This window comes from Gavialis gangeticus, unplaced genomic scaffold (genome assembly GCF_001723915.1).
Source record: "Gavialis gangeticus isolate Ggan-Ray unplaced genomic scaffold, GavGan_comp1, whole genome shotgun sequence".
Taxonomy (NCBI): Eukaryota; Metazoa; Chordata; order Crocodylia; family Gavialidae; genus Gavialis; species Gavialis gangeticus.
In genome coordinates, this window is record NW_017729032.1 from 135,526,176 (window position 1) to 135,536,546 (window position 10,371).

A 10,371-nucleotide genomic window follows, 5' to 3' on the forward strand; every position below is an offset into this window, starting at 1 on the left:
ATAAAGATTGGCATCAGATTGACCCTTTTCCAGTCTTCTGGGACCTCTCCCAAGCACCACAAGTCTTCAAATACCTTCACCAACAGTCCCACAATGACTCCAGTCAAGTCCCTCAGCGCTTTCAGGTGTAGTCCATCCAGTCCTGCCAACTTGAAGACATTCAGCCACTCTAAATGCTCCCTTACCAGTTCAACACTAACCACTGGTTGGCAATACCCCACCCCCCATCCATCCAGTATCTGATCAGTTAGGCTACCACCACTTGTATGCAGTAACACCAACACAAAGTATTCATTGAAGAATTCAACATTCTCCTGCCTGCCTGTCTGTTATCAGCTGTCCCATCCCATTCTGCAAGGGCCCCACATTTCCCTTGGTCTTTCTCCTCCTCCCTATATACAAAGGGGTGATCAAAAAGTTCTAAGACTTAGCCTTTATTTTAAAGAATAGTGTACAAACAACATTTTTATGAACTGTCCCCTTCAAAGTAATCTCCCCCAGATGATATGCACTTGTCCCAACATTCCTGCCACTTTCAGAAGCAATGCTGGAAGTCTTCAACTGTAAGTTTTTGGAGTTCTGCTTTCACATTCTTATGGATGGTTGGAATGTCATCAAATCTCCTTCCTTTCAGCTTCATTTTGATTTTTGGGAACAGAAAAAAAAAAAAAAAATCACATGGGGCAAGGTCAGGTGAATACGGAGGGTGTGGTATCACAGGAATGTTTTTTTCAGCCAAAAATTCCTGAATGAAGACAGCAGTGTGTGAAGACATGTTATCATGCTGCAGAAACCATCAACCATTTTCACAGTTTGCAGCAGTTTCCTCTAACTTTATCCCTCAATCGAATCAAAACCTCCTTATAAAAGGCCTGATTGATTGTTTGACCACTCAGTATAAATTCCTTATGAACAATACCCCGAACATCAAGTCTTAGAACTTTTTGATCAAACCACGTACATATATACCTAAAGAAGGTCTTCTTATTGTCCTTGGTTTCGGTCGCTGCCCTTGCCTTCCTTATCCTCTCCCTACAAATACAGGTTATACTTATGTATTCTTCCTTGGTAACTACCTCTTGTTTCCCCTGTCTGTAAGCCTCCTTTTTCTTTTTTAAGCACTCCTTGACTTGTCTGGTAAGCTAAGAGGGCTTCCTGGACCCTTTACCACCTTTTCTGCATACAGAAATGGACCTTTTCTGCACTCTAAGGATCATGCCTTTGAGGAACAACCACCCTTCCTGAACTCCCTTCCCTTCCAGTCCCTCTTCCCATAGGGTCTCTCCCACTATTTTCCTAAGCTCACTGAAGTCAGCCTTCCTGAAGTCAAGCACCTCTGCCCTACTGGCTGACTTCCCTGCCCCACAATGGATAGGGAATTCTGTCATCTTGTGTTCACTCTCTCCCTGATTACCCTCAATCCTCAGATGCCCCACGAGGTCATCCCCTTTGGCTAGAACCAAATCTAACAAAGCCTTCCCCCGGTCGGCCCATTCACCTCCTGTACTAAATAAAGTTCTTCCATGCAGGTCAAAAACCTACGTGACCAGTTAGATCTGGCCAAGGCTCCTCCCAGCAGATGTCAGGGTAAATGAGGTCACCCATGACAACCATGTCCCTTGAATGTGCAGCCTTTATCAGTTCTCTGAAAAATTCCAGATCCAGCTCCTCCTCCTCATGTGGCAGTCTGTAGTAGATGGTAGCATCAAGTCCCCTTCTCCTTGTGTTCCCCCTGTATCTTGACCCACAGGGTCTCAAGTCACCCTTCTCTCAAACCAATTTGGGTCTCCGAGGAGGCATACTGCTCCTTTACATAGAGAGCTACACCTCCTCCCTTCTTCCCTACCTGATCCCTTCTGTGCAGCCTGTAGCCCTCTATGCATATAGCCCAGTCACATGCAGCATCCCATCAGGTCTCCATTATTCCAGTGAGATCATATTCTCTATTTGCTAGCAGGAGTGCCAGTTCCTCTTGCTTATTCCCCATACTCCTAGCATTTGTGTATAGGTCCTTAAGTCCCCCATTGGTAACCCCCAGTTTCCTGCTGCCCTGACATCATTCTAGTCTCCCAACACCTCCCTGACTGCAGTCTCTACATCCTTCCTGTTTGGCTGTCCCCTGGCTTGCATTCCTGTCTGCGTACCCATCTCCCAACACACCTAGTTTAAAGCCCTCTCCAGCAAGTCAACCATCCTGGAAGAAAACAGTTTCTTCCCCCTTGGCCTGAGGTGGATGCCATCTCTTCCCAACAAGCTTCTATCCTGGAACAGTGTTCCATGATCATAAAATCCAAAACCCTCGCTGTGGCACCATTTCCTGAGCCTCCAATTGACCTCCTTAATACTGTACATCTGTCCCTCCATGGGCCCTGACTGGGAGGATGGAAAAGAAAACCACCTGTGCCCCAACCCCTTCAGCCCAGCCCCCTGAGCCCTGTAGTCACTCATGACCCACCCAGGGTTGCTCCTGGTCATGTCATTCATGCCCACATAAATGAGCAGCATGAGGTAGTGGTCAGAGGGCTGGATGAGTTTTGTTATCCTCTCCATCACATCCTGGATATGGGCCCCCGGAAGGAGCAAACCTCCTGTGCAAAGGAGGGCACCCTCTGTCCCCCTCAGGAGTGAGTCACCCACTACCGCCACCCAAAATCTCTTCTGGATACAAGCTTCCATCCTTTCCTCCTCTGGAGCAAGTGCCTCCAGTCCTTCCTCCACCAGTTCTGCAAGGGTCTCATACCTGTTGCACAGCTGAATTGGAGAAGTTTCCCTTGTAGCACACTGCCGGGAGCCTGAAGTGACCACCTTCCACTCAGCTCCATTCAGGTCCTCCCACTTCATCTTCTTGTCCTAGTTCTTCTGCTATAGAGCCTTGCTCTTCAACTCATCTATCTCCTACTTGACAGCCCTGATGTTATGCAGCCTATTCACCTCCGCCTGGAGCTCCTTCACCAGACTCTGTAGAGACTCCACCAGAGCACATGCCCTACTAAAGGGGCTGTCACTGTCCCCACTCCCAGCTGTCGGGAGCAGTGCTAGGCACCCCCTGCAGCCCAGGACCTGGGCTGAAGCCTCCACCACTGAGAGCTGCCTGTGGGTAGAAGCTTCAGAGGAGCCATAGGTACAGGACATAGCACTAGTGGGAGGTCTGGCTGCATGATGTGACCCCACCATATCTAATTCCTTCCTTGCACTCCACTTTCCTCTGAGAAAGCTTAAGGCCCTGTTTCAAAGATTGGAGTGGCAAACTGACTTGCAAACAGCTATCAAACTGCCCTGTTTGCTTGTTCCCTGGTTGTTTTTAGGCTCCTCTTCTGGGCTGAACTGACTGCAACTAACTAGATCAGCTCCTTAGGACTTGAATCGCTCCACCCAGCACCAATCACTGCCAATCAGCCAGCACTTCAGCTGACAATGAGGCTTCACATCACACACTATGTTCCACTGCCACATAAACACAGACAGTCAGAAATGCACACAGCAACTCACCTGGTTAACTCCATTTCCCAGAGCTAGATCTGGCCTTGCTGTCTGATTCCCTCCTTCCTCTCACCCCCAGCAAACTCCTAGCAAACTGCCCTGTTTGTATTTCCCTATTTGCTTGGAGAGCCTGTTTTAGCCTCCTCTCCTGGGTTTAACTGATTGCAACTGTGTTAGGTACTTAAGTGGGTGAATGGTGTGTAAATGTGGATGGGCAAGTGGGTTATGAAGGCTGTGTATAAGTGCAACTACTAATGGAGCTGGCTAATGCACTTGTAGTTCCTATATTGTACTTACAATTGTCCAATTTATATTTTCTGCAAATGTTTTATATTGAATGTATGGTAATTAAATGTATAGACTGAATTTATTTGTGTAATTGCATAATGATATATTTTACATTTTGCAATTTATATTGTATTTTAAATACAAATTGTTGTATTTAAATTTGTTCAATTGGTTAAGTATGCAGATTGTACCCTTATACACCAGAAGTGATACATAAAAGCTAGCTCTGTAATGTGCAGAAGCTAGAAATAGACTCTCATGTGCCAGCAGCTGTACATAAGCCACTTCCCAGTCATGCACTGAAGCAGCAAATAAAGTTCTTCTCTGATCTAAACAGAAGCTGCACTTAAATCCTTGTGCTATCCAGGATCAGCACACAAAATGCATTTGCAGTGGCACATAAATAGCAGCTATGCTCATTGCTAAGTGTTGGGAGATACCGTACTGAATCCATAACAACTTTAATTTTTGTTGTGGCTTTCCATGTATAGAATTATTGGAGGATCATCTTGAATTCATGTCCCCCACTGCTACAGCAGGAAAAATGGCAGCAAGAGGGCAGTGGTGGGGGGACAAGAGGTTGGAGGACAAGGTGCCTGACCCCTCTTCCCTGTTTTCCCTCTTCTTGCCCCTGCTGCCTGCCCTACTGGTTCCTGCAAACCCTAGTGCCCCACCACAGTGCCTGTGCTCCCTCTCACCTGCCCCGCCCACCACAATGCTTGCACTTACTGCTGTCTACCCCTATCGCTTGCCCTCCTGCCTGGATACCTCGCTGCTTCTCCCCCCTGCCTGTTTTCCCTCAGGTGCCTGTGCCACCTACTGCCCGGACCTCTTCCACCTGACCCCCTCCATCTCTGCCCCCAAAAGCCTCTCCCCCCTCCCCACCCTTGCCTACCTCTTGAAGCCTCTGCCCCCACAGATTCTTCCTTCCACTGCTTATCCTCTGGCATGGGGCACAGGATAGCTCCAGCCACAGCTCAGTCATAGACCAATGATTGCAGCAGTGGCAGATCCAGCCCCAAGATGCCAAAGCTGCCACTACTGCTGACACTGCCATGTGGTTGGATCAGAGCTACCCTGCGCTTCATGGCTCTGGGCTGGAATGGGGCCAGACTGGTGTTGGATGGTAAGCAGCAGATGCAGAAGCTCAGAGGAGAAGCTTTGGGGGTCAAAGCCAGAGCCCTGCAGCCCCCCACACACTTGTACTTGAATCTAAGACAACCTTATCTTGGATTCAAGTAAATATGGTAGTGTTTTACTTAGGCTGAATTATGACAAAAATACTCCAAATCTATTTTAAATTATTTGAGAAAATATATTTCACTACCATATTTTGTATAGACTTTGAAAATACAAAATCTTTTTGTTGGATTGCAGGAAAGAATGGAGAAACAGACTACCAAGGAACAATTTCAGGAAGAGCTAGATTGACAAATACAATGAGAAATAGAACTAAAGCTGCATGGGAAATTTAAAGAGCATGAAAACCTTGTGGATTTTCCCTTCTAGAGTAAAAGAGGGTGTTCTTTTCCATTGTGGGCCAGGGCTGACTTTTGTTTTGCTAATAGGTTAGGATGGTTTGGATAGGGATAATCCTACCTCAGTCAGGGGGTTGGACTAAATGACCTCTGGAGATCACTTCAAAACCACTTTTCTAAGGTTTCCTTCATTTCTTTCAGTTTAACTTCAATTTAAAGTATGCCAAACCATTGCCATAACAATGAGAATTTTCACAGTTAATCTAATAGAATAAAAAGACATATATTTGTTTTCTTCCTGAAGTAAAAGAGCGTATATGCCACTTCTAACCAAGGCGAGCTAGGAAAATCCCTTCCACCTCATCAGAGGTTTTCATAACTACCCACTTTCAATTTTTGTTACCTTCTTTCAATTATCTACGGCTCTTTACTCTCAAAAGACAAGATGCTGGACTAGACAGATGACTGGACTGGTCTAGTATGTCAATGCTTATATTTCTGAACATAGAAAATATCTAGAAGATCAAAACTTTCCTTCTAGCTTTCTTATCACAGGAGCTGGATTCTTTAGACTAGCTTCTCACCTTAAAGTATCATATTACCTCAGAGAGATCAAACAAATGCATTATACAAACATATTTTCTATATGTTCTTAATAAGGCATAGGTATTTATAGTTTAATTTTACTTATGCAAACTATACATCTTCATTTTTGCTTCTCTTCTGTGCCAGTTGCTTTTCCAGCTGGCAGAATGATCTCATACCTTTAATATTCTCACCAATAATTGCTGTTAGCTTAGTAGCATCTGCTTGTGAAGTAAGTTCAGATCACCTGCAGGTCTGCCCCTGATGTTTCAATCAATCAAGAACACTGATATCATTTCAAAAAATGATTTGTTTTTCTCTTTCTACGAAACTAATGAATCACTCTTCCTCTTTCATGTTCCTGTAATATAAGTTGCCAATGGTGCCAAGGTAAGAAGACTTCCCTGTAACATTATGGGCTTTTAAAAAGGGGCTAAAAAGTGGGGTGGGAGGGTGGTTAGAAAACTTAACCTACTAGAGCTCAACAATCTACAATTAGGAGTCTTGAAACTTAATCCTCTGCTCTTCTTGAAAACTAAGAGTATTGGTTTCCAACAAGAGTATTAAAAATAGCTTGTTTTTCCTTCAAAAAGTATGGCAAAGAACATTTCTAGACATGGTATAATTCCAGTAATATTCCTTGCTTCTAAACCCTGAAAGTATTTATATAAAAATGCTTAACTGTTTAAATGTAACAAGGAGCTTAGCTCCCCTTATTTAAAAAAGGCAATAAAGTATTCTAGAGGAATTCTTTACAATACTGAAACTTACAGTGACGGTACTGTAGTTTTTTGAACTTTTCCCAGAGAATAACCTAGAAATGCTTTAATCAATGAAGTCCTCTAAGTAAGCAGCTTTAATATGCAAAGGAACAGACCGTAATCTAGAGCCAAAAGTATAGTATTGTTCAGGCTGATGAAAATCTAAATAAAATTAAATCTTCACAGATAAACAGAAAATGGCAACATTCAAAAAAGAAAATAAGTCACTTAGGTTTTCCTGAGTATCTCATTATCAGCTGTATTGCCACCTACAATCCAGATTGCACAGTACTTTATAATGCTCTCTTTTTTTCTGAAGACCAGAAAATAAGTTGTACAATAGAGTAGTATTTTATGAAAGAAGGTCCAATCTCTTATAATCTTGAGTAATTTTTTTCAAATATAATTTGTTTTCACTGTTACTTTGTCAAGTTTTTTTCCCTTGCAATTTCAAAGCTAAGAATAGACACTCAAACGTCACTTATTGATAAAATGAAAACTCTGTTTGGTGATAAATTCACATATTGGGAAAGTGTGATAATATGTTTTGCTGTGCATAGGTCAAATTCATACAAGGGTGTGGGCAGTGGAGAAAACCCTAAATGCAGCATAACTGCAGTGCTTCTGCTGCATGGAAGATTGGCAGATGCAGAGAAGGGGTATAAAAGGACTCAGCACCCTTGCTGTATGTCCGCTTCATTTAGGCCACAGCAGGAGACTTTTGAAGGACTAAGAGAAAAATAATAAACAATGACATGGTCACTAGGATTATAGCTACACAGATACAAGCACCCTAAATTCTTATACTGAGGATCTGCTCTACTGCAGAGGCTGAAATGGTAGTCCTGAAAAACTGCTGAGCTGACCTGGAGGTTGAGAATGGGTTTTTTATCTCTGACTTTCTGCAGTTTCCTACATGAAACTCATGAACCTGGGTATTGCATAGTATGTGCATAAATGTGTGTCTGTGTGGAATGAAACCGTAACATCTGAACTGCATATTTCACCTTGTGGCTCATCAAAGGGGAGAAGAAAGGGCAGAGAACAAGAGTGTCCCAACAAGTCCCCTGTCATTTACAAGAGTTGGAGAGTGGTGAGATCTAACAGGAACAACCCAGTGAACTAATTAATGTTATCTTGGAACTAACAAGCATATCTGTGATATGCAGGGGCCAATCCATTGGCTATATGCCCTCCCCCCCCTCCCTTTTGGACTGGACTGTGCCACAGAAGCCTCTGGGGACTTTTTTTTTAAGTCCCCAAAGCAGGTAAGAAATTCTCCACGCTCTGTGCTGAAAGACATGTCCCCTCGCTTCCCACTCCCCCACTGTTTGGTGGATGGTCTCAGCTGAGAACAGCAACACCAGCATTATCGATGGGTGGGAGGGTGGTTCCCCTCCCTCCCCGTGCCTGCCCCCAGGGGAACAGACAGGGTGGGAGAACCCTTGCCTGCCCACCCATTCTCTGAGCCCAGCCCCCACTCAGCCTGCCTGGGTCTGGCAGGAGCAGCTTTAAAGCTTCCCTTACCCTTGGGACGGTGTGAAAAGCAGCCGTGGCATGCAGGCGAGGGGTAGAGAGGGGAGGGAATATGCCTTTGAGAATGGAAAGAGTTGGGGATTCTCATCTGCTTTGGTAACTTAAAAAATGTCCCACAGCACTGTCTGTTCATACCAGTGGCTTGGGGGATGGGGGAGGGGAGGGGAGGGGAGAGGAGACTAGGAGGGGGGATGCAGCCACCCCTGCAGCATGGATATCTGCTTCTGCACCCTGCTTTTGCCAACCCCTGGATCTGCCCCTGGTGATATGCTTCAATGAGGAATTCTAAAAGCTATCTATAAGCAGCAAGAGGGATGAGTCCACGAGGGAAGAGGAGAACATAACCCCAACCCCCCATTCTTTTCAAGTTAGGACTATAGGATAAACTAAGAAAAGTGAAGTTTAAGGTATGTAATTTATATTTAGTTATTTAAATTTGGTGAACATTCTTTCACTTATCAAAAAGCAGCCAGAAAGAAGCAGGAAATTTACAAATGGAGATAAAACCCAGACATTTGAACATCTAGAAAATCACACCTAAAGTATCCAGCCTAACTTAACCCTTTTAATAACAAAATCCACCCACAAAGAATTTTATCTTTTAAATGCTCACAGAAAGTAACATGTCTTAAATCTCATTACTTGTACTGATACTGGCCTCCTTATCAAATACATGCCATAGAGGGTTGTGGGGTGGGGTGGGGGGAAAGAGTGGAACATAAGGAAAATCTTATTTACAGATTCCTGATTAGACAAAGCCCACACTGGAGCCAAAAAAATCATACTGTACAAAGTAACTATTGAAGGAATAATGAAAGGAATGTAAATAGTTAAGAGGCAGAGTTGAGGTAGTTTGGATGCCTTAACTATAATATTCTCTACTCTCAAAACATGGGATTTACGTAGGTTTTTTCTTAACTAAATTTTATTGGCCTCTTTCTACCTGATTTAGCTAACTGCAAATTTCTTTAATAAAGATTTTTCTGTTTAAGTAACTGATTTATAGCCTCTACCCTTTATAGCCACAACACAATTTTTTATCTTGAATTTAATCTTAAAACACTGCTTTTGTATACCAGTCCTGCACTAATTTGTCAGCAAGACTGTCTGTCATCAAAGGCTGTTTCTGAAAAAAAATCTTATAATAACTTGAGTTATCTAGCTACAAAATAGATGAAAAGAAAACAGAAAATGGCCTGGCTGACCCTTCATTAGGAATGAAGGTTCTTAAGTTAACTCATTAAAATAATTATTTTAGAGCCATCATTTTTATTGTAACAGGATCAAAATTAACCTATAACCACCTATTCTGTTTTTAAAAAATAAGAAAACACCTCATCAATCATCCATCCAGTCTCTGAATTATTAACACCAGTTTAACCCTTTTAGGCTGTTCTGCCTATAATACTCAAATAAGATTTATGAGAGCTAGTTAAAAAATAGTTCAACTAAACGTTTTTGCTTCAGAGATGGGGTGACCATACATCCTGGTTTAGCGGGGACAGTTCCGCATTTCAGAGCCAGCTGGTGAGAATTAAAATGAGCTTACCAGAAACAGAGGTAACCTCGCAGGGAGGTAAAGCAGCAGAGTGGCATGATGCACTAGAAAGGCAGGTAGATAGGCACCTGCCCACTACACCAGGCTGCCCTGCCCCTGCCCCTGCCTCTAGCAGTGCTGATGACTTAGGAGAGCAGGGAGGTGGGAAACTGTCCCAGATTTCCTCATGAGCAGCCTATTCAGAGATGCAGTTGTCAAAATCAAAACTTTTAGGGCAGAATTATATTGCACCAACCAAGTAAAGTTTGTTGGGGGTTTTTTGGGAGGAGTGGAGAGGAGTTAGATGCACAAAACCCAAGCAAACAAATATTTTACTCCTTATGTGCATGAGAATCCCTAGTCACAGTTTCTGCCACCTTTTCACAACCAATGTCTGTTTATTTATAGGAAAAGAGCTCAGGCAGTCCCAGGCTGCCCATGCTCTCCAGCTGCCCTGGGCAGGTGCTCCCAGGGCTTCAGGGACCTTATTTGGTACACCCTGGAAATTCCCATGCAAGGAGGGTTCTCCCTTCTTCATTTACAGCACGCATCTTAGAGGTCCTCCAGAAGGGATTGCAGATTGGCTGAGGGGTCGCACTCAGAGGGTAGTGGTGGATGGGTCATATTCAACCTGGGGGGAGGTGGGTAGCGGAGTCCCCCAGGGCTCGGTCCTGGGGCCTGCGCTGTTCAATTTCTTCATCAGCGA

General features: G+C 43.8%; 1 protein-coding gene across 1 annotated transcript in view; it reads right to left on the reverse strand.

Annotated features, from left to right (window-relative positions):
* FAM155A (family with sequence similarity 155 member A) overlaps window positions 1–10,371 on the reverse strand; it is a 1,105,155-nt gene that overhangs the window by 1,075,411 nt on the left and 19,373 nt on the right. The window lies entirely within an intron of this gene.